Raw genomic sequence first — 23,950 nt, 5'->3', positions numbered from 1 at the left:
AGGCTGGATCTTCCTTCCCCATCTCATCTGTCTCTTTGGAGAAGAAAAGCATGGGGACGACTTTCCATGGAAGCTCTCAGAGATATGCTGTCCTTACTCAGACTACCTGAGCCAGCATTCCCCCACATTAGACCCACTGGTGACTCCCTTATTGTTGCACAAGGTGACAGTGTTCCTATGACACAGAAACACAGTAGGGCACTTGTGCCACAGAGCTATGGGAGAGACTGGTGGTCTGCCCTGAGATTGCTATCCACCAAAACTGAGGCTTTCAGCAAACTGCTTGGCGCCTGTAGACAGGGATCCAAGTGTTGATCGTTCAGCGATGGGCAGACCTCCTGTGGCTTCAGCAAATTTCAGAACAGCACTTAGGCTGGTATTCCTGGGGGACAAGATGTGACATCAGTTGGGTTTTCAACCCCAAACTGCCATCAGAAGGATCTCCCAAGTATCTTACATCCCTGCAAAGGTGTGAGGTTATCTTTTATACACTGTTCCATCTAAAAGTCAAGCCTGGTACCAACCAAATGGGTTCTGTTGCAAGGAACTTGAGGATATTCTTGTCCTCGATCTGCAGGATGAAAAGGCTCTGGCCATTCTGAAGGTTTTCCTTTAAGTTGATTCAGGAATAAAGGATCACACCATATGATGATTCTGGGAAGCACAGAAAGGCTTCAATTTGTTCTTATTGACTTGACTTGTGCTCCCAGCAGGTTTGAGGGAAACCTGAGGCTATTAACTAAGGAAAGGGACAAGCCAAGTCAATGTGACTTGGAACGTGTACCCTTGGCCTCAGTGATAGAAACTGTTTGGTTATGGAGACTAGAAGCACGCCCACACTCATGGGACCCTTGCTTACCAGGGTGTATCTTAGAACCAACCAGGATCATTGTTGAATAGATCGAAATACTATCTCTGCCCCTAGAAAGTCCTGGATCAGAATCCAGGAAGTGGGGAGTGCTGTCTTCCTTTGATGTCATGGTCAGATCATCATTTTACCTGGGGAAACAGTGACTTGGCAAACCCCTCCTTCCTTTCGTACCATGCTCTGGGCACTTGGGCCATTGATGAGCAATGAATGGGTGGGGGCGGGGGAGGGGGTGCTTCAGTGACATCACAGATGTCGGTCCATACCAGGTCAGCTTTACCTCTCCCTCATCACCCCCTTCCTTCGGCCAAAGTTTGTGTGCTGGACCTGTAGGACATGAAGTCATATGTGACCCTTCCTTGGGCTGGATGCTGTCGTCTGGCCAGATAAACTAACAGGCTAGGAGATCCAGCTGGGGCTGGCTGTAATTTGCCCACGTCTGTTACAACATATGGTATACTCACTTGAAGTGACTGACAGAGCTATTTAATTTTATAGTTTGTCTGATGCCCCCACCCAAATACCATGCATACCGTCATGTGCTGATGCAAAACGGCATTTGTGAGCAGTCTCAACTTGGTTTCAATCACGGATTTCACGAAAGGAACACTTAAAAATTGGATTTGAACTCCACAGCTCCCAGGATAGGGCAGAGCTGGATGGAAACATCTGGAGATGTACCCGGGAACAGGGCCCACCATGTTCCTCGGGAGGAAATCGAGGCGGCAAGATTGACGCCCAAGGACTCATCCAGCCAGTTGACACAAGCCTAGAACCTTCCGCCTGACTTCCAACCAATACTCTTTCCAGCCCGGGCTGTCATCACACTTGATGTTTTGCTTCATGTACAAAATAAGGCCTCTCAGAACCTTTCCCGGAGCTGGACCTTTGGACCTCAAAATGGTTTAATGTACACTTTTGGGAAGGGAGAGCCACAAGGCCTCTAAGTGGTTTTGATCAAGTTTGCCAATATTTACACCGTTGGATAATCTTCATGAACTTCATAAATAATGTAAATTCCTACAAAGCGAGTTAACCGTGAGCTACGGTGGTCTTTCGAAAAATCCATGCTACAGAACCATCCTGACAAAGTTAACAACTCGATGGAATACCGAAGGTAACCACTGATTGCACTCGTTGCCATTGACCATTTTAAGTGTGACTATTTTTAAAATACTGTATGCCTCATTACGCTGGGCTCTGAAAATGAGAAATTTGCTTTAACTGCATTGTTTTGAATTGCTGAGAGAAGAATCTATCAACCACAAGGTGCCCTGCTGCTGAACTCAGCCAAAAAGCTGTTAATAACCCCAGCAGATGTTTCAGCTTTTTAGGCCAATAGACTCCCTCTCTCCCTGCCCTCCCCTTTCTAGAATCTGATGCCAATATGACTGAACTCCAGTTTCTGTGGTTGCTGCCTCCGTGGCCGCCTCCACCAGAGTCAGTGATACTAGAGCTGCTGAGGAATTGATTCTTGAAACAACCAGTCGCAACACAGCCCCAGCCCTTTAAGGTCAAAGCATTATTGCTTTTACCGTTAGAAGTTTAAATCTTCAGGGGGGAAATGAAGGTAAGGGCACCGAATCTGTAGTCCTGTTCTGTCGTCTGCCTTCATTGCCAGTCATTTCATTCCACTTGTTGTGGTTTGTCCCCATGCTCAGAGTCCATTTCTCAGACTGATCAGGGCATTGGGCTTGCCGGGTAGAGGTCATTAATACATCGAGTCCCCACCGGTCGCTGAGGGATGTTGGGTTAGCAGCTTTACAAAGGGGGCCTCTGTGTGATGTGCAGTTTGGGGTGGTTGTTTGCCTAATACCGCAAGGCTCAGAATGCCCTGACCTTAGCAGTTCTGCAATATTAGAAGTGTGTATTATAAATACAGCTACATCCCTGTGAGATGGGTACAATATGAGGGCATATGAGGCCACGGCAATCCCAGATGGGGATTTGTCAACTTCTCTGGATAAACCTTACGTCTTAACTTGAAATTAAATCTACATTCCAAGGCTTTCCAAATGAGAAGACATTTTTTAAAAAGGGGAGGGGAAGATGCTCCCCCTTCTCCCACTCGCCTGCCCGCCTCCCCATACTCACTTATTTCGGAAAGAGCGCTTTAAGGCACCCCAGTGACAGCAGGGTGACCAAGAAAACACAGGTGCACCACGTTTATGGAACATCACATTGGCTAGGAACACATCCGAACTGCGCATCTATACATATCACCATGCAGAGAATTGCCATTTCAAAGGGGGAAAAATTGAAAAGCAGAATTAAAGTTCATAAATACTTGGTTTCCTTATTTTGATGCAACACAAAGGCAGAATATCCAGGACCCTGTGGACCCCTATTGTCAGCTTCAGCATTCGCCAACCACAGTAATTCAACCCCAAAATCTCCGCTCTACACCATGCAGGCTATAAAAAGTAAGTACCTTTTCCCTCATGCCACCACCACCATATTGTCTGCAGGCTCTCCACACTGTGTATTTCTCTGTATCAGGAAAAGCTCAGGAATGCGGTGCGAGTCTTTTTTCTTCTTTTTCACCGGATAAAGTAATAGATTCCATTGTAACTCTTCAGTACACATGCGGAGGCACTCATTAATGCTAATGGAATCTGCATGTAGGTATTGAAGGGAAGATACAGTTGCCCGCACCTGTGTAGTCTTTATTTTCGTATCAGACCAAGCACAACACCGTACGCTCGAGAGTTCAATGGCACCTCCATCTTCTGATTCTGAAATTTAAGTAACTCGGATTAAAAATGATCCCAGTCATTCTGAAATTGGGTGTTCCCACTAGCAAATGGGACGGACGCTTCTGCTTAGATTACTATGATTCCAAGAGGCCAGTACCAGATGATGAGTCTTTAGTAAAATAAACAGCCAATGTTGTAATAATAAAATAGGCTAAAAAAAACACAGAAACTCCCTACTGAATCAGGACAGACTATATCCTCATTATTAAAAAATTCCATATTAAATTACCCATATGCATCTCCAGAGGAGTGAAAACACAAGATGAGGAGAAGAGAATTGAAAATAATCATTGTTTAGTTGAGATTCCAGACCTGCCGGCAGTGAATATTGGTACTAGGCATTAATAAACTATGTGGAGGTGTCTGGGGCCCATGGAAATCCAGACCATGCACTTCATTAGGTCCTGAACTTCACCTGGAATCTTCTGCTGCAGGTGATGATTTCCAAGCTGTTTTGTTCTTGATTATTTTCAGTCCAAGTAAAATGGACAATAAAGAGAAGATGCTTCTATAGATTTCCATGATGGATGTTCACGACCAAAATAACTTCACCATCTGATGTATTTCACAGTCTTAACTTAAAACAGACCCGGTATAATATGCTTGTACATCTGGCTCAGGTGGTTTCTTTGCCATATGTTTGTGAAATAATCCAAGGAGATGTTACAATTGTACCGTTCCCCTTGGGACCTGAACAAAATGTGCCCACAAAGAGTTACCTAATTATTCATTCCTGCCAACAACATCCTTGCCTAATAATAAGGGGGTGCTTAAAAATGAGACAATAGTGCTTTCAATCTTGAGAGATGTCAGTGCCACTTATTGTTTCGAAAACTGAAAGTCTTTTGCATTTTTTTAAATAAGAAAAAGATCCTTGGCCTTTAAAGCAGCACTCTGCAGGTGGTATACTTGGTATTCCTGTGGGGGGCAAATGTTGCCTTACTGATCAAGGCCAATGCTCCCCTGGAACTCAGTGGACCAGTAGCCACTGTGGGACTTAGTGACCCTAAAGGTGATAGTTATCTACAGAGTGGCTCTTCCGGTAATAGAACACATTAATGGAGAACTTTATAATTGGCAAATTGCTTTCATCTATGTCACCACATTGACTTCTCAGAACAACCTTGTAAAGCAGGGGGAAAAGGCCCACCTTATTTAGCCTTGTTGATTCTTTATAGCGCTAATTAGCCAGAAATGTGAGCATCTTTTTTAAATGAAAAAATTAAAAAATTTTTTAGTCTTGATCCCTAAGCCCCAGTTGCCACAATGCAGCTCTCGCTTTGAATCTGACAATCTGCTTTTTCCCCTGTTCCTGAACTTGCCTCCTTTTGTCCCATGACTCACTCTCTCAATGCTCTGTTGATTCAAAATACAAAATTTGATTTTGTTTCAAGGGTTAGAAAGGACACAAAACACAGTGGGGAAAGTAACTTAATGATTAAAATACAGGCCTACCCCGAAAATACAGATTTGAATGAGGCTCCAGGCCAGGTCAAAGGTCAAATGGATAAATCATGCTCTTGGCCTAGCTTTCTCCACCACTAAATCAATTTGAAAGAATGTGGCAAAGATAAAGATACCAGCCAATAAATCTCTAGGCATGTGTTAATTGTGTATTTATGGAGATGCCAAATGCTAGGAGAGTTGTGTTTCCATAAGGATTAGGCTGCCAGACCCTAAAGGGCCAGATTAGTATAGGCATTGTTTTTCCCCAGAATCCAAATCTCAGGGTCAAACAGGACACAAAGAATGAGAAAAGGAGGCTAGGAGATTTGCCTCGGGTTACCCAGTTCATAAATGGGTCTGTCCATTTGTGTCCAAGATGCTCATTTAAAACACCTGGGAACTACCAAGGACCTACCTTCATTCTACTTTGCTAGTTAACCTTAACAGTTTTGGATCACTCAATAGCCAATATTTTCTGGATATATATTCCCCACGAGAGGAAAAGTGAGTTATTATGAAGAAGTAATTGAATACTGGTCTCTTGTTCAGGTAAGAGATTCCCCAGGCAAGATTTTTTTCCCACTCATGGCAATTAGACTTTCTGAAAATTCCTTCACTCTCTTAATGCTTACTGAGTGCCTACTAGTATATCCCATGCTGTGGATACAAAGTTGAGAAAGCAAGGTCCTACGCTCAGGGCATTTAAACAAGCAGAGACTCAGACTTGCAAACAAGTCAATCTGATAAGATTTACAAAATCGGATGATCCACAAAGTTGACTGGGACATTAGGATAACACATTTCAATCCGTCCTGGAAAACTTCTCCGAGGAAAGAGAAGTATGAATAGGTGTTTTCCAGGCAGACAAAAGATTTCCAACTATAGGGTATGAGTCAGAGATGCTAATGATCGATCGTAAATTGAGGCAGAAACGTAATCAAGTTTTTGTATTTGAACTCTGGGGCTACTATGAAAGCGTGGGCGGGGGAAGGGTTGGTGGAAATGGAAGTTCCTGGAGAGAAATGTCGAGGATTATATTGCAGTGGGTAAGGGAGTCAGTGGACCTGATCAAGTAACATGGTAGCCGCCTCAAAATGCGTCTCGAAATGCACGTTTCCTTGAAGTCTGTTTTACCTGATATTTACTGACATGACAGATAAGCGAGAGTCGAATACATAGGGATGCGTTGCCTGGAATGTGAGAAAGGGGTCCAAGGATCCCAGAATGGTGGCTTGGGAAACTGAGGGAAGGGTCTAACATTCACTCATATGAAGAATCTAGGAGGGAGAGAGACTTTTGTGTAGTAAATAGGTATGGGCCCCAAAGCAGAGATGTTCTATTCTGAACATCCTGAGTTTGCAGTGCCTGTGGGATACCCAGGTGGAACCTGTTTAGAAAACAGTTGGAGATATGGGCTCAGGATAGAGATTTAGATGTAAAACCTTGGGACCCAAGATTTTCCCCAAAAGTGAATGGGAAAGAAAACCCTGGCGTTTAAGGAGAGGGGAGAGAAATAGAACCCAGTCAAGGCACCAGAAAGGAGTAACCAGTGCAGAGGTAAAGGAGGAGAGAGAGAGATGGGGGCGGGGGGGGAGGATATTGTGAAAGGCAAACCAGAATTGCAAGCCTGGGAGAATAGTCAGCAGGCAGGACAAGTCATATAAGGTGAGAATTTTCAATGCGTCAGGAAGTGAGCAGGGCAACTTCAGTGCACTGACGTGCCTAGAGCCAGGTTAGAATGGTTCCAGCAGTGAATGTGTAGTGTGGAGTCGGAGTGAGGAAATCCAGCTTGCGCTTTGTCAGAGAAGGGCTGTCAAAAAAAGAAACTTAGGGGTGCTAAAAAAATTAGCTATTTAAATAGGTTTTGTTTGTTTTTTAAAGGAGAGGGATGAACATATTTGTACACTGAGGGGAACAGCCAATGGAGCATCGGAGGTAAGAAAAGGACCTTGCTGATAAAGCACGTTTTCTAAGGAGGCAAGGTGGAATAATACCCCATAGCACCAGTGGACAGAGTTGCCTTTGACAGGAAAACTGTCTTTTGCTAGCAATGGGGACAGGGAAAGGATGGGTGCAGAGGTGGAGGGGCTTGTGGCTGAATGGGTGGGAAAATGAAGGACGCCATTTTTGATGGCGGCCAGTCCCTGACTTAGAAACAAGGTCATCCCAAAGAGAAGATTGAAAGCTTTGAAGAGTGGTAAAGGTTTGGAATAGCAGCTGAGGGAAATGGGAGAAGCACATGTAATAGGACTGCTGAGTAACACTGAAGGCAAAACTGAGATTAGTTTCACTCCAGATTTATGGTCTCCATTCTCTATGGTTGTGATTTTTCTTTTTCCTCCAGCAGAGCAGTGCTCAAGGAATGTTTACAGCTAAGGAGGCTCCATGGAGGATTGCTTGAAGGACATGAAGTCCATCTGTCTCCCTAGATAGTTTAGATTATATCTCAAGGTCAAGGTAAGCCATCCAAACTAAATACTTGAACCATATTGTTTTAGCTCCTTTTACTTTTACTCACGTTTAGTGAATTGTATGCTGGCATTGGGCCCCGGCTTGCATTGTGGGACCAACAAGAAACAATCATCGGCCTGTCAGCCTTCGTTGTTAGCATCATGGAGGACGTTGAGAAAGCCACTAGCCTTCCAACCAGCATGCCCACTCGTGAGGGCACAAAGAGCCATTTCCCTTACACCCAATGCCAGAAAACAATAGGTTTTTCATTAGCAACGACAATATGTGTATCTGGGGGTACAGCGAGGGATGGTCAAGAGCAGAGTCTTGAAACCACAAAGCTTGGGTTCAAATCCAGCATCCCTCATGTAGCAGCTCGTTGACCTTGACCCTCTTAATTTCTCTGAGCCTCAGTTTCCTTGTTTGTAAAATAACAAAAATAATCCTACCTACCTCATAAGGCTGCAGTAAAAATTAAAAGACACAATCAGTGTAGACGTGTTTAGCACCGTTGTCTGGCAAATCATAAGTCCACCACACATGTTTGCCATTATTGTTGTTGTTACAATTATTATAACACAGCTGCTCTTCTTTGGTTTTGTGTTTATGTTTTGCTTTCATCCTCACAGTGGCATGAATTTGCATGTATTAATTCACCTCTGGTTTCCAGTTAATATTCTTTCTTTCTTTTGTTCTTTACCTATAGCCCACTTATTTGTTATCTGCAATCCACCTGGCATCATTTTGCAATGAGGCAGAACACCAAAAAGTAAACTGAAAGAGGCCTTAAGCCAATCAATAGTTGTGAGGATACGTCTGTCTATTTTTGCTCTTGATTTGAGAAGAGTTTCCAAGATGGTAAAGAGGGCTTGGAACTTTCCTTTCCCACATTTGTGTCTCAAAATGCACGTTTCCTTGAAGTCTGTTTTACCTGATATTTACTTTTCTTACGATCATTCTTGATTGGCCCCTACGAGGATTTAGACCTAACTCAATATTTGCTCAGACACTTCTCCTTGTGAATAAACAGCATGCTAATTTAATTGGGGAGAGGGTTGGATTATTGTAGTTTGAGAAAAAGCTATAGTTTCATGGTGGGATCAGGGCCAGACTTGCTAGTCAGAGGGCCTGCCTTTGGCTGTGGCTCTGGCACTCGCAGCTCTCTGTCGTCGAACCTCCCTTGCTTCGGTTCTGTGGCGGAGTAGGGTTAACAATAGTGATCTCACAGTGTGGTTGCAAGAAATAAAGAAGGCGCTCAGCAGAAATGAGTTGAATCTGCATGTGGCGCAAGAGACAGCGTTCCAATTGCCATTCAAACTTGCACTTGAGGGGCGGCTGGGTGGCTCAGTCGGTTGAGCGCCGACTTCGGCTCAGGTCACGATCTCGCGGTCTGTGAGTTCGAGCCCCGCATCGGGCCCCTGTGCTGACAGCTCAGAGCCCGGAGCCTGTTTCAGATTCTGTGTCTCCCTCTCTCTGACCCTCCCCCATTCATGCTCTGTCTCTCTCTGTCTCAAAAATAAATAAACGTTAAAAAAAAAAAATTTAAAAAAAAAAAACTTGCACTTGAAAAATTGGACCAAGTAATTCAAACTTCTTTTAAACATATTTATTTAGTTAGTTATTTTTATTTAATGTTTATTTGTTTTTGAGGGAGAGAGAGTGCGAGCAGGGAAGGGGCAGAGAGAGAGAGAGAGACAACAGAATCTAAAGCAGGTTCCAGGCTCTGAGCTGTCAGCACAAAGCCCTATGTGGGGCTCGAACTCATGGACTATGAGATCATGACCTGAACCGAAGTTGGACACTGAAACTACTGAGCTACCCAGGCAGCCCTTCTTTTCAACATATTTAAAGTTAACCCAAACATACTTATCGTACTCAACTTAATTATTTGAACTTTGAAATTTACATACTAGCCATTTAGGAATATTTAGTCAAGAGGTGCCTGGGTGGCTCAGTCAGTTAAGCATCTGATTCTTGGTTTCAACTCAGGTCATGATCTCACGGTTTTGTCAGTTTGAGTCCCCTGTCAGGCTCCACATGGAGCTTGTTTGGGACTCTCTCTCCCTCTCTCTCTCTGGGCCCCTCCCTGATTCGTGCTGTCTCTCTCAAAATAAATATATAAACTTTAAAAAAGGAAAAAAAAAAAAGAGTATTTAGGGGAGCCTGGGTGGCTCAGTCCATTAAACGTCCGACTTTGGCTCAGGTCACCATCTCGCGGTTTGTGGGTTCGAGCCCTGCGTCCGCCTCTGTGGTGACAGCTCAGAGCCTGGAGCCTGTTTGTGATTCTGAGTCTCCCTCTCTCTCTGCTCCGCCCCCACTCATGATCTGTCTCTCAAAAATAAACATTTAAAAAAAATTTTTTTAAAGAGTATTTAGTCAAAAGTCAAAACAAAAAGCTTTAATTCCCTTTTAAGAATAGTCAAGGACTTTCATCTTTGTGTCAGAATATCACTGTGACCTGTAATGTCATCAGAGAAACATGAAAACTCTCCCAGATTGTATTCTTTGCCTCCTCCTAAATAAATAATCTGAAAAACCCCTTGATACACAAATCACATCTGCTTTATCTCCTGGCAGGTAACAGCTCTTGGTTTTTGTCTTGTTTCTCTCACTGTTACTGTTGGTGTTTTCTTGCTGTATGGACCGATAAGTTCATGCGGATGAAAGGCAGCTTTGGTTTTGTTTCAAATCAAAGCGTGTGGGTGTGGGATGGTTTATCCCACATGTTGATATCAGAAGGAGAGCGGAAAGGGTTGGGAGCGATGCCTGAAGGAAATCAGAGGTCTTCTTTCTGCGTCTGCACCCCCCCACCCCCTGGCTGAACTTGGAGACCCGGAGGGCAGGGCGTGTTGCTGATGGGCCACTCCCACCCACCGCCGAACACCCCGAGAAATCAGTGTCGGGCAGCACAAAAAGAGCCCGACTACAATGGTTGGTCTTCAAAGGGGCTCATTTATTATATCGCTCAGTGCCCCACAGAGTTGCTCGAAGCTCGTAACTGCCACTGATTTCAAAGAGAGCTCTGAACTTGCATACGCTTCACAAGGCACGGCGCGGGATGAGAAATAGTCTGAGTGGCTTGAAGCCATGTTCAGACATTTTTTAATGTTCGTAAATGTCTTTGGCACCATCAGTTTCACATAGAAACCCACTTACCTCCTGCCGCAAAGTGTGAAATAAAGCCATTTTCAAGCCTGGGTAGGGGATGGTCTGGAAATTGGGCTAAATCTTAAAACTGCATGAAGACTGAAAATAGGATTCACAAGCTGGGGCTCAGCTCTCACTAAATCACTTCTAAAGTCAGGTCACCGCGACCCCCTGCTCTGCCAGATAATGTCAGCGCCGTCTTTAAAGGGTTAAAACGGTAAAATGTGGTCACCTTAGTAGCTCCCAAACTGAGGGCCCCCAGCTCCAAGGCATCCCCCAAATAAGTGGTCCATTGGAAGGAAACACTATTTCAACTGGGGTTTGATGGGGACTCTAACTGGCACAGCCCTGGGGAGACTCGGGTTAGAGATTAACATTTCCTACCACCCCCCTGTCTCAAGAGATGCTGTGGGTCCCCGCTTCATCTAGGAGGTTTGTGGGAGTCAGAGTAAGATCCGTCAAAGGCATTCTTATTTACCACTTGCAGAAAGATCAGACATACGCCCCGATTCTGTTTCTGTGGCTCTCCAGTCCCCACCACAAGGAGAGAGAGAGAGTTTCCTTGGGGACTCAGAAGTGACTTCTATACTCCGGGAGGCTCTTGGGTAAGTAACTGCAGAGCCCTCTGAATGGCTTTATGAGTGCCTTGCTTTTAGAAGGATGCAGGAAAAAAGTGTCCAATCCGTAGTCACTGTTCAATAAACATTTACTAAATCTTGGGCAATGTGTTGTATTAGCCACCGTCCTTAGTAAGAAACAAAAAGTTATTTATTGGGAGAAAAGGAATTAAATAACGAGACATTCGTTGTGGTTTTCAGAAATCCAGAAACTCCCTCCACAAATTTGAAGCCATACAGCCTCTTCAAGAAAGTATTTTGCCAAGCATTTATCTACTACAAATCCTCACTATTTCTTTATTCCCTTAACCAACGCTTGCTGAGCTCCCGATACAAGCCCATGTTAATTCCACTTGCTGGGGTTCAGCAGCCAACAAAGCAGCCCAAAGTTTCACCCTCAGTGAGCTTGTGTCTTAGTGGTGAAGACACATGATAAAGTAAATACAAAAGCTCTCGAGAATCTGAGATGGTGGGAGAGAAGCAGGAGAGAGCAGGCGGAGAGGGGGTACAATTTGAGAGGAGATGGAATTGTGAGGTGCTTTGGGTAAAGAACTTTTAGGGAGCCTTCCTTTTAAGTGCTTGCCTTTTTTATCTTTCGGTTCGTTCAAATGTTGTTAGAAAGGAACTCAGAATTACCTGTGACATCTTTTTAAAACTTAAGAAGTGGGGTGCCTGGGTGGCTCAGTCAGTTAAGCGTCTGGCTTTGGCTCAGGTCATGATCTCTCAGAGTTCGTGAGTTCGAGCCCCACAGCAGGCTCTGCGCTGACAGCTGGGAGCCCGGAGCCTTCTTCGGATTCTGTGTCTCCTTCTCTCATTGCCCCTCCCCTGCTCATGCTCTGAAAAATCTCTCTCTCTCTCAAAAATAGATAAACGTTAAAAAAAACTTTTTTAAGAAAAGAAGTGAAGACATCTTGCCCAAAGGATGAGAAGGCAAATCAGCCCTGCTCCCAGGTCCTGGCCACGGTTTGGCTGTGCTGTGATGCAACCACGAAGCACGTCCCACGGAAACAGGCCTACCACCTGGTCTCGTGCTCTGCACACAGTGAGGGCTCAGTAAATGCTGTTCACCTACACATAAGATCCATAGTCTTAGATCAGCTCTAAAAGTAATGTTTGTTTGTTTTTTGACAAAAAGACTGTCTCCATGTTTGTGTGGGTAGATACAGCCGTAGAGACAGATGAGGCATCACAAATGGTTCCTGGGAATTTATCAAACCATATTTATTCACGGTAGCATCCCTAAATTTCCCCATCGTCAATATAAATACCTCTGACAAATCTATCTTCACTTATCGCTGCCCTTAAATATTTGAGGCAAAATGCCGGCAGGCTGTTTCCCTCCTTTCTGGCCCATCTCCTTATCTCTGAGATGCGACAGCCACCGCTACCCCTAAAACACGACATATTTCTATCCTTTCTCCCTTCCTTCCCCCTTCCTTTGATCCCTCCTTTTCTTTCTTCGGTGTCTGCGCTGTGCCAGGCATGTTGAACTCCAACAGGCTCCATCCCAACCACGCTAAAAACAATGAACTCTTAATATAGGTACTGTTAGAAACAGCAAAAAGAACCGTGTAGAACGGAAAGACATGAGAGCCGGTAATATTTTTTATTGGAGAACATTTCTCAGGAGAATATATGAGTGCTGCTGCCACTCATATCACTCACTCGTACCCTCCCTTATGCCCAGCAGTTGACAAGTCCTCTTACACGTGTATCTCATACGTTCCTCTAAATTGTTGTTTCTCAAAGTGTGGTGCCTGACCAACAGCAGCAGCAGCTCCTGGAGATTTCTGGAAATGCAGAAGCCCAGGCTCCACCCCAAAACCTCCTGAAACAGACTACATTTTAATAAGATCCTCTAGAGCTTGGTAGTTTGAGGACCTGTACTCTCAATAGTCCTGTGAGGGAATTGGAAATTCTCTTGCCTATTTGACAGAGAAGGAAGAAGCAAAACTGGTGTGTGTTGGGGGGAGGGGCGGTGGCACTTCGGTGGCTCAGTTTGTTGAGCATCCGACTCTTGATTTCGGTTCGGGTTATGATCCCACAGTTTGTGAGTTTGAGCCCGCATTGGGCTCTGAACTGACAGTGCAGAGCCTCCTTGGGATTCTCTCTCTTTCCCTCTTTGTCTCTCTGCCCTTCCCTGGGCATGTGCACTCTTTCTCTGTCTCTCTCAAAAATAAATAAATGTAGAAAGAAAGAAAGAAAGAAAGAAAGAAAGAAAGAAAGAAAGAAGAAAGAAAGAAAGAGGAAAGGGAAAAGAAAAAAGAAAAGAAAAGAAAAGAAAAGAAAAGAAAGAGAGAGAGAAAGAAAAGAAAAAAGAAAAGAAAGGAATGAAAGAAAGAAACAAAACTGGGGTCCAAAGATATTCATTTAACTAATAGATAACAAGACGGGAGTCAAAGACCAATCTTCTTTCCACAAAACTATGTCCCCTCTTTGGACACTCTTAGAGGAAACTGTCGCATGCCTCTTTTTGGATCTGACATCGCCCAGCCCAGTATTTCATAAGGAGCATCTGTACAGTAATTATAGCCTGATATTGTCCCCTGGTGGTAAGTCGGCAAATGTTAATCTCCTACGTGATTATATATTCCTTGGTAGGCTGGTCTTGCTGTCTCTTGTCTGAAAGGTCTAAGGTTAATTACATGAAAGAAATTTCAGATTTGGAAATTTCTCCGATTTTTTCCAATTCCTTATCAGAGAAGAACATGTTCACTGGTTCACATAATTTTTGAAGTTTCTATTGCGGCTTTGTTTTCCTAAAGCAGGTTCTTAAGTGTTTCGTCGAAAAGGGAACAGCCACTAACTCAGAGGAAGCATTTCTTTGTGCACCAGACTCGTACTCTCTATGTGTTGTCTCCTGATTCTCGGAGAGACCTAAGAGATTGGCTCCGTTACCCTGTTTTACTTTGTGGAGGCTGAGAGTCAAAGGAGACACGTGTGGCAGTGCCGGGAACCAAGTCAGATTCCATCCTACCTTGCTGGCCTCTTCGTAGAAGTAAGTCTTGCCTGAATTGGAAGGTGACCCAAGGCAGGGGAAGGGATTATCATGCCCTTCTGTCTTTTGTCACCACTGACGATATGACATTTACCACCCACCCACCGTATTTTTTAAAGGATAAAAGTGGCCACCGAACTCTTCCTGGTTTTAAGGGTGAAGTAACAGGCCTGAAATCAAAACAAAGAGGAACCAACTCAACTAGAGGGATGCAAGTTACATAGGCAGAACCTCCCCGTAATGGACCAGAAACTCAATCCAGCAGTCTTGCCGGGCAACATACTTGGGAAAGTCCATTTCTTCACCACACAAATTGGCTAAAATCCAGACGTAGGATCGAAGCAAGGCTCTCTAAACTGGTTCGCCTTAAAGTCTTCGTGCTCGACAGAGAAGCAGAGTATTTCTGACTCTAAGAAAAGAGAATGAATAGATTTCTCACTGAGAAAGACATCATCTCCCAGGCTCTCTTGTATCTGTGTTCTCAAAACTCCAGCCCTGTCAGCTCAGTCCCAGCTGAGACACTGGACCGAAATATCCTCTTGTGTTACTCTCTGGGAGTCTGCAGATAGTTCGTGTACAAGCCGCTCCACTCGTCTTAAGGATTTAAATAGAGTTATAACTACTCAGATTTTAATATATGCTACAACTGTTTTGCTGGCTTGGCATTTAAGGATGCAAACTTTCCAATCTCTTCTAGAAGCATGACACCATAAAAGGGACTACCGTAATTAGGAATAAAACTGTGTAGTCCTCATTAACCAGAAAAGCACTTTCTAAACCCAGGGAGGCTCTACTTCTATTCCAAGAAAAGTCAAGAAAACGGTGTCTCTAGAACCCAATAAAGATTTTGGGTCAACTTGTCCTCTCTGGAATTGACTGGGATTGATGTGACATGCCTTTAAAAGGCAAAGGAACAACAAATATTTCTAGCAGAAGAGACCTAAGTGGAGAAAAGGCTGAAGGATCATGTTAAGCTCAATCTTGTTTCAAGTTGTGCTATTATTTAAGTCTTGATTGCCCAAATTCATTCAGCCTTAGTGCATTGTGATAGAGCCTGCCCTTATTAGCCAAGGACGTTATGGTAACTGGTTGTGGGTCTACTGTTCTCATGGTTACAACATGTGACCAGAAGAATGCTTTCTGAACTGAGGCCGGGAGTGATAAGCCCCTGGTGACTCAAAATAGCTAAGGAGTGTATATAAAACCAGGCACAAGCTAGTCTCAAAGATAATTGCAGGCTTTACTTTAGTTCTTTAATCTCCACATCCATTTCTGTCCTGCCAGAACTGTCTACACAGGGGCCTCACCACGGCTTTAGTCACAGTAAGAACCAAATGTTTTATAAGCTGGTACCTTCTTATACCTGTCCAAGGGGATTTGGTCACTCAAATCACAAATGAACCATGTTAGAAGGGGTTTGGCTGTGAGGCAGTCCCACACGTAGGAGGAAGACAAGAACATTCTGGAGGAATTTGATTTATTTATGTTTTCTGCATAGTACTTGGGATGTGTCTGCTTCCTGGAAAAGCTACATTGATAGATTGCAGGGATCAGAATATCTAGCTCTAATTCTCTCTTTTTGCCAAAATTCTTATCACCCATGTTTTAAAACCTAATTAAGCTGTGGTTCATTTATAACAAAAGGACACCAGACAGGATCCTGGCTCTAATCTCTGCTTTGTCACCAACCAGCTCTGGGGCTGTAGGCAAATGAGCTTTCCACCGGAACTCTGTTGTTTTGTCTTGTAATCATAACACCTGAATTTATTAAACACTTTCTCCGAAGTAGGGGTTAAGCCAAGCACTTTGACCAGAGTATCCCATTTAAACCTCACATACCTCCCCTAGGTGAGTTCTGTTACTACCTCCATTTTGCAGACGAGGAAACTGAGGCACAGAAAGGCTGAACAGCTTGCCCAAAGTCACACAACTGGGATGCAAAAGAGCCAGGATTTTAACAAGTTTCCTGAGCCTGCACTCTAAACCCCTGGGCTGCATGTTTCTCTGATTCCCCCGCTCACCCAGCATAGGAGGACTTCTTGCTCCAGAAATCCCTAACTACTTAGAGATGATTTGGTTTAACTCATGTGGCTCATCTAAGCTATTGTGTGCTATTTCATTTCTTAATTTTCTAAATCCTTTTTTTGTTTTTAAAATCTTGTTTCCTTGACTGAGTAAAAATGTCTGAATGAGTCCATGGAAAGACCTTCTTGAGGATGGTTTAGGTTTTATGCCCTTTATAGATCCCTTCTTTTACCAATGGAAATAATAATGCCTGGCTTAAAGGGAGGCTCCAAGCAAAATGTCTGTAAGTTGAAAAACACTGTATGAATAGCATTTGTTACTCATATTTTAAAATACCCTTTCAGGGAAGCCTTTCTTTCTTTCCTTCTTTCTTTCTTTTTAATGTTTATTTATTTTTGAGAGAGAGAGACAGACAGAGAGAGAGAGAGAGAGAGTGCAAGATGGGGAGGGGCAGAGAGAGAGGGAGACACAGAATCTGAAGCAGGCTCCAGGCTCTGAAACTGTCAGCACAGATCCTGACGCAAGGCTCGAACTCACGAACTGTGAGATCATGACCTGAGCTGAAGTCGGACCCTTAACCGACTGAGCCATCCAGGCGCCCCAGGGAAGCCTTTCTCATATGATGCATTCTTCATAGCGCGGAGCACTGTGCCCTCAGAGTTGTGAGGTGCTGAAGAGGATGTGTTGATCATTACTTTGATTGCACTTTGCAATTAAGAAAAGAATTCTTAAATGCATTTTTATTTACCTTCACACCATAAATTGATGTAGCAGGAGGAACAGTTTAATGGAGATACTGAAGCAAAGGAAGAGAACTAACATTGACTGAGGACCTGAATTTGTCCTAGATACTATTTCACTAAATTCCCACCATCTGTCTGTAAGAAAGGTAAGCAAAAACCAAGCACAGAGAGGCGAGGTGGCTTCCATGGAACACACAGCTTTGGCTAAGAGTTAGGATTGAAACAGAGACCAGGGTTTTGCCATGCCACAGTGAAGATGAATTTCCTTTAAGATTTTTGAGCCTGAAGCTCTATGTACATATTGTTCATGTATCATTATATTAAGATGTCTAAATTATTAGTCAACATTTTCATGAATACAATGATCAACAGTTAAAGCATAACATTTAGAATCCTAAAAGCACACTTTGGAAATGACCTTGAAGTCAGCAGGTGCAACAACCAGTCCATGGCTTTTCCAGCTCCTACTTGAACACCTCCCGTGATGTGTAACTCACCATCCCCAGCCGGCAAACAATTTCATCTTTGAATACTTAGACAGCATTACCACTAGGCTCTCCCTCAGGCGCTTCAAACTTAAGATGCTTAAAACTTAGTTCATAAAGTACTTTCGTAATTTTGTTTACAGTTAATGGGGGAGTTGGGCTTACCAGAGGAGAATGAGTGCTACAAAAGGGAACATTATCCCATCAATAATTAACCACAGATTGCATTCTAAACAACCACTCACTTTTTCATTACTGAGGCCAAAGGAAAAAGCCAGTAAAAATTGTTACCCTGTCTCCCTGGGATTTTCCAAGATCCTCTTGTCTGAGCTTCAGTGCTCTATTTGCCTTAGAAGACAATTGTATCCATCAGGGTTCCCAGCAAGAAGCTGATGGTGCATTCAAACAGAACTTGAGGCAGGTTAATGGAGGGACATTTACAAAAGTATGGGCAGGGATCAGGGAAATCAACAGAGTATGGTGAAGCGTCCCCAGACCGGCAGTAGTGGAGAAGTTAGTACCTGTGGACCAGAGAAGGTGAGGGGAAGGAGCAGATCCCAGAACCCAAGAAGGTCACCCTGGAAGATGATGACCCCCACATACACCGAGAAGAACTGTAGCCTGAGGTGGACGTTTGCTGATGATTGGAAATTCAGCAGAGTGATAGACACCCTGACCTCACTATTTCTCACCGCCAGAGTTCTGCTGATGGCTGAGTTCTGCTGATGGCTCAGAGTTCGTGTTGGCATCAGTTGGAAGACGGAAGACAGGGAGCTTACAGTTCAGCAATGGCAGCCGCCTTCAGGACACAAAGCAAGGCACCACAATATTCCCCGAACCTTGTTTTTCCTCCTTATCCCCCTTTTGCTTTTACCTACACCTATTTCCCCCCATTTGCATCTACTAAATCAGCAATGGGAAGGAGAGCTAGTTTGAAAGTAGCCTTGGGTCATGGATGGAAATGATAATCCTATAGCTCTATTAGATTTTGCCATTAAAAGAGGTTAGCATTTGTCTCTTAGATTTCACGAATTAATTCTAAAAGCAATTGTGTGACCCCATTTCCACATTTTTGTGTCATAATTAGAAGACCAAATCTGCCAAGAAATCTATAGAAATACACACGCACAAATGTGCGCGCACACACACACACACACACACACATTTGGAGGCTGTTTAGTGTTCACACATCAAATAAACTTTTCTTTTTCTCTGATTTCTTTCTGAGACTTTGTCTAATTGTTCTTTGTGAAAGCCTTTATTAAGCTTTAAATACTGCCAGTGTAAGTTCTAAGCTCTGAATTACTAGTCTAATTGCTTTCTCCCTCTCCCCAATATGTTCAAAGCCTTTCCTTTAGGGAATCATGTCTTAACTAAAGTTTTCTGAGATTAAAGTTTTCTGGGTAAGGGGTCTCAGAACCAGATTGTCCGATGGGCTCTGCTAACATGCTTGAAGATAGAGAGGGCTGACCAGAACTCATTTCAGACAAGCCGGCTCCATTGGGGAGACCATTGGTTGCAGAACCGTTGAGATGGATTGGACACAATTTGAACAAGTTCAAGGACATTTTTGCATCCATATTACTTGGATGTCAGGGTGATAGTAGGTTCATAGGTGTTTTGAGCCCGAGATAGGTTTTTCTTCAGACTCCTGTGAATCGCATCCTGGTCTACTCCACCATGCTGTGAAGCACCAATCAAGAGCAATACAGCTTGGTGATAAAGATGACAGATTCTTATGCGGCATCAGCAGAATAAGGGCGACATTTTGTCTTAAAAGGCAGCTGATACATTAGCAGCACATTATCTACATTAGTGGGGGCTTCAGAGTTTCATAATTCTTTAAGGCGTGTGTATTTCCCCCCTTAACGTTAGTAGTATGGCAGGAACACTGAGAAATAAGCCTTTTTTAATTCATGTACTCAGTCAAGTATTTATTAAGCCCCTCGTTTGAGGCAAGGATGACAGTAGGGTCAGGACATGAAATCGGGAGTTAAGACATGATCCCTCTCCTTAAAGGACTTGTAGTTCAGATGAGTGACTATATCACATCAAAATGGGGCGGGGTGGGGGGCGGAATTCTGAAAGCAAAACATTGTCAGAGACTCTGTTCCAGCCCCCTGGATCTTTTCCTTTGTTCCGTGCCACAGCCCTTAAACTGACAAGGATCCATGAGGCCACATGAGTGAAGATGTTGGGGCTGTAAATGTGCCATGGGCTCAACAGATCATGACTCCTGTGGTCATCAATGGATTGTTACAGTCATCCCATCCCCCAGCCCCCTGACACTCTAGCCCAGACAGTAGTTAGTTCTTGTGTTAAGCAGTTGCAACAACCTCCTAATCAATTTCTTCATTTATACTCAAGAGTATCTTCCCTTTATTCCTCCTAAATCCATTCTCTAGCACCCCTCTAATGATCTTGATACAACATGGGTCTGATAGTTCCCATTTCCCTCCTTAAATGCTTCACAGTTTCCCACGTCCATCAAGGTAAGGTCTAGACTTGCCAGTGAGGGCCACCACGACCCGATTTCTGCAGACTTCTCCCACACCTTCCCGTGGTTCCCGCATCTGCACCTTTCCATGGGTTCTGTCACTAGTGACCTACCCTGGCAAGCCCCAACCAGCTTCCGCTGCATGCTTTGACGCCTCCATGCCTTTGTGCAAGATGTCAGCCTCCCTGGGCCAGTCTTCCCCTGGCCTTCCTAACTCCACCTCTGCTGTGTAGGTCTAGCTCCACGTCTCTCCATCTCTGTTTCTACCTCGCAAGCCCCGTGATCTCTTCCCTGACCAACTGCAGTAGCTTCCTAACTGGTCTCCTCTCTGCGTCCACTCTTGCCCCCTTCCAGTCCATTCTTGACTGCCAGGATGATGGTAACCATCAGGCAAACTGCCTTTACCCTTTTCCTATCACATTTAAGATAAAGAACAAAATCTTTACCAGGGACAGCACAGAAGGGCCCTTCCAGGCCCTGCTTCTCCAACCTCATCCCCTATCATGCAGCTTGCTCCAAAACACTACAGCCTTCTTTCTTGCCTGTGAATGCCTTTGAATGTCAGGTTTCCTCCCGCACAGGTTTTGCACATGCTGGTTCCTCTTAGCTTGTTCATCTTTCCTACCCATTCCACAGATCTCAGCTCAAGAATTACTGTCAGAAGGAAGCCTTCCTTGACCTCTCTGGTCCTGGCTAAGTTTCTTTATGGAGGAGTATTCCTTTTCTTCACAGAGCCTACTTCATTCTGCAGGTGGCTGAAATTAATGTCTAACTCTGTCCCAAAAGCCAGCTTCATGAGATATGGACAGCATCTGATTTTGTTCATCATTGGATTGCTAGCCTAGCGCAGTATCAGGTACAAAAGGCATACTCAAAAACATTTTAATCAATCAATCAATCAATCAATCCTCCAAGAAATCTGTTTCTTCATTTGGAAAGCCCTATCGTCGTTACCACTATCATCACCCGTGGGATTAGCCTCCAGCAGCCTGTATATGTGTCTGACCACATACCGTTATTCCGTATTATTTCACCTGCCGGTCCCTTAAGGATCGCAGAGTCCAGAGAGAGGAGCACTATCTTAATCAACTCTATATCCACTATGCCTGACACATAGATGATGAATGATAAATTCATCAGGAAGTTTTTTTTCATTGAAGTAAAATTTACATGACATAAAATTTTAGCTGTTTTCAAGTGTCTAATTCAGTGGTATTTACCATCATCACGATCTAGTTCCAGAACATTTTCGTACCTGTTGAGCTGTCATTCCCCACTCCTGCCTTTCCCCAGCTCCTGGCCACCGTCAATCTGCTTTCCATCTCTAGACTTTTCCGTACTGGGACACTTTGCACCAAGCGAATATAAATATGTGCCTTTTGTGTTTGGTCTCTTTCACTCAGCATGATGGTCTCAAGGTTTCTCTGTGTGATAATGTGTGTCAGCATTTCATTTTTATGGCTGAATAATACTCCATTCCATTGTACAGATGTATCACATTTTGTGTCTTCATCCATTTGATAGGCGTCTGGACTGCTTTCACCTTTTGGCTCTTGTGAACAGTGCTGTGAACTTCCATGCAAGTCTTTGAATACCTGCTTTCAGTTCTTTTGCTATATACCTAAGAATTGTGTCACACAACAGTATGTGTGGCTGAGGGAGCAGCCACCAAGCTGTTTTCCACAGAGGGTGCATTACATTCCCACCAGCCATGTAGGAAGGCTCCAGCTTTTCTCGACATCTTCACCCATACTTGTCATTTTCTATAGTGGTCGTCATTTTTCGAAGCAATGATTGTAGCAGCCTCATCTGTTTGATGTAGTATCTCGTTGTGGCAATACCAGTTCCTACCCGCTAGGATGACTGTTGTTAAAAAATAAAAAATAAAAAAAAAAATAAAACACAAATCAGAAAATAACAAGTTCTGGGGAGGACGTGGAGATGTTGGCATCCTTGAGCACTGTCGGTGGGAACGTACATGGTGCACAAAGGAAAACCTACTGTTATGGAAGACAGTATGGTGGCTCCCTGAAAAATTTAAAATCGAATTACTATATGATCCATCAATTCCACTTCTGAGTATATACCCTGGAGAATTGAAAGCAGGGACTGGGACTGATATTTGCACACCTATGCTCATAGCAGAATTATTTGCAACAACCAAACAGTGGAAGCAACTCAAGTGCCCTTCAGTGGATGAATGGACAAGCAAAATGTGGTGGGTACATACAGTGGACTATCACTCAGCAGCTTTGAAAGGAAGAAAATCCTGTTGAATGCTGCGGCACGGATAAAGCTTGAGGACATTACGCGAAGGGAAATAGGCCATTCACAGAAAGACGGATATTGTCTGATTCCACTTATACCTGTAGTCACATTCGTGGAGACAGAAAGTGGAAGAGAGGTCGCGGGGGGCTGTGGGGGAGAAGGGTGGTCGCGGGGGCTGTGGGGGAGAAGTGGTGGGCAGAAGGTTAAGAGAGGCTTCCATTTTCTCCAAAGAGGCGGAATGCAAGTGGGCGCTCCCGTGGGATTGCAGCCTGGATGTTTTGCTGTCCCCTGTGTTCCACCAACAGGAGGCTTTTCCCTAATCTGAAGCCTCCCCAACAGTTGAGATGATGTTAGGCATGGCCTTCAAAAAACAAGCGTCAAGTCAATGCAACGGGAGGAAAAAAGCCCTGGAGAAACTGACTGAGAAGGGAATAAAATTCGGAGAAGTACCATTAGAAACCATTGTGTGAGTGGCAGAAGCAAAGGAAGCATGGGGAATTTGTGACAAACATCCGATCAAAAAAGAGGAAGACAGTCTAGAGAAAAATGTTGAGGCCCAGGGGTTCTGGTTAATGAGCAGAATTGTTGGCTGGCCAGGTTCTGGCTTAAAGATAGAAAAACACCCTGTTTTCTAGAAGTAGCTAATATTTATTACCTGAGTGTTAGTTCTGATGAAACACCCAGCAAATTACAATATTTGTAAGCAGATGTTTTGCAAGTGGGAAGTCATGGAAATACACAGAGAAATCAAAAACCAGAAAATGCTATGGTTCAGAGTCATATATTTTGGGATTCTTTTTAATAAAAATTCCTATTTATTTTGTGGCAGGAAGAACACCAGGGAATAAAATTATTTTGAAAAGAGGCTAGACGAAGTACAATTCATATCACTCCTGAAAAACGGCAATAAGTAATTGTATCCGAATAAACTTTCATATCTAGCTGTTTGAGTAAGTACTTAGGTTTTCTTAAAATGATTATTCAGGGAAAAATTTTCAGTTGGGATTATCCTTACTTTTTATAACCCTTTTTCTTCCCTGGTATGTGGCTTTTAGCCAGTCCTCGGATGCTCAGAATGCTTCCGAAAAAGATGAATTAAGGAAAAGGAAAGGAAATTCAAATAAGTCAATGGGACCTGCTTGGCAATAGTGAAATAAAACATGTGATTAGGAAGAGGTTGAAATGAACTAAAATCAAGGCAACTGCTTTTTTTTTTTTCAATAGTACTTGCTATTCCTATCCTTTATTTCCACAGAGGAAGGGAAACTAAATGGTATAATAAAAACAGCTAATATTTATCCAACTAAGCATGCGAAGTACCAGGGCCAGTTCTAAATGCTTCCCACATATTAACTCATTTAATCGTCACATCATCGGCCCTGTAAGGACAATACCATGTAAGAGTCCATTGCTGAATTTTCAGGAATTTTGTGAGCCTGTTGGTAGCTTGAAATCAGCCATTGTGGGAGTATTTATTTATACCATGGAAATCGACATATGTTACAAATCGGGGCTTCGGGGGGGAGAGCCATTTGTTAAACATTTTCTAGAATACCACGGCTGTTGCCCTTCTTTCACAGATGGGGAAACTGGGACACCGAAAAGTTAGGTAAAATTTCCATGATCATGCAACTAGTAGTTAAAATTGG

At 43.6% G+C, this 23,950-nt stretch overlaps 1 long non-coding RNA gene across 2 annotated transcripts in view; it reads left to right on the top strand.

Moving 5' to 3' along the window:
• The first annotated feature begins 1,185 nt into the window (after window positions 1–1,185).
• The window catches only part of LOC102953928, a 29,250-nt gene continuing 6,485 nt past the window's right edge, over window positions 1,186–23,950 (top strand). Inside the window, exons 1-5 of one of the 2 annotated variants that reach the window (XR_006210769.1) lie at window positions 1,186–1,985; window positions 3,186–3,291; window positions 6,952–7,005; window positions 7,415–7,527; window positions 11,156–11,273. This is a non-coding gene — a long non-coding RNA (uncharacterized LOC102953928). Of the gene's footprint in view, window positions 2,439–3,185; window positions 3,292–6,951; window positions 7,006–7,414; window positions 7,528–11,155; window positions 11,274–23,950 lie in introns of both variants that reach the window. The other variant, XR_006210770.1, reaches the window with a different exon arrangement.

Source organism: Panthera tigris, chromosome D4, assembly GCF_018350195.1.
Source record: "Panthera tigris isolate Pti1 chromosome D4, P.tigris_Pti1_mat1.1, whole genome shotgun sequence".
NCBI classification, from domain to species: domain Eukaryota; kingdom Metazoa; phylum Chordata; class Mammalia; order Carnivora; family Felidae; genus Panthera; species Panthera tigris.
This window is presented reverse-complemented; position numbering and strand designations above follow the sequence as displayed.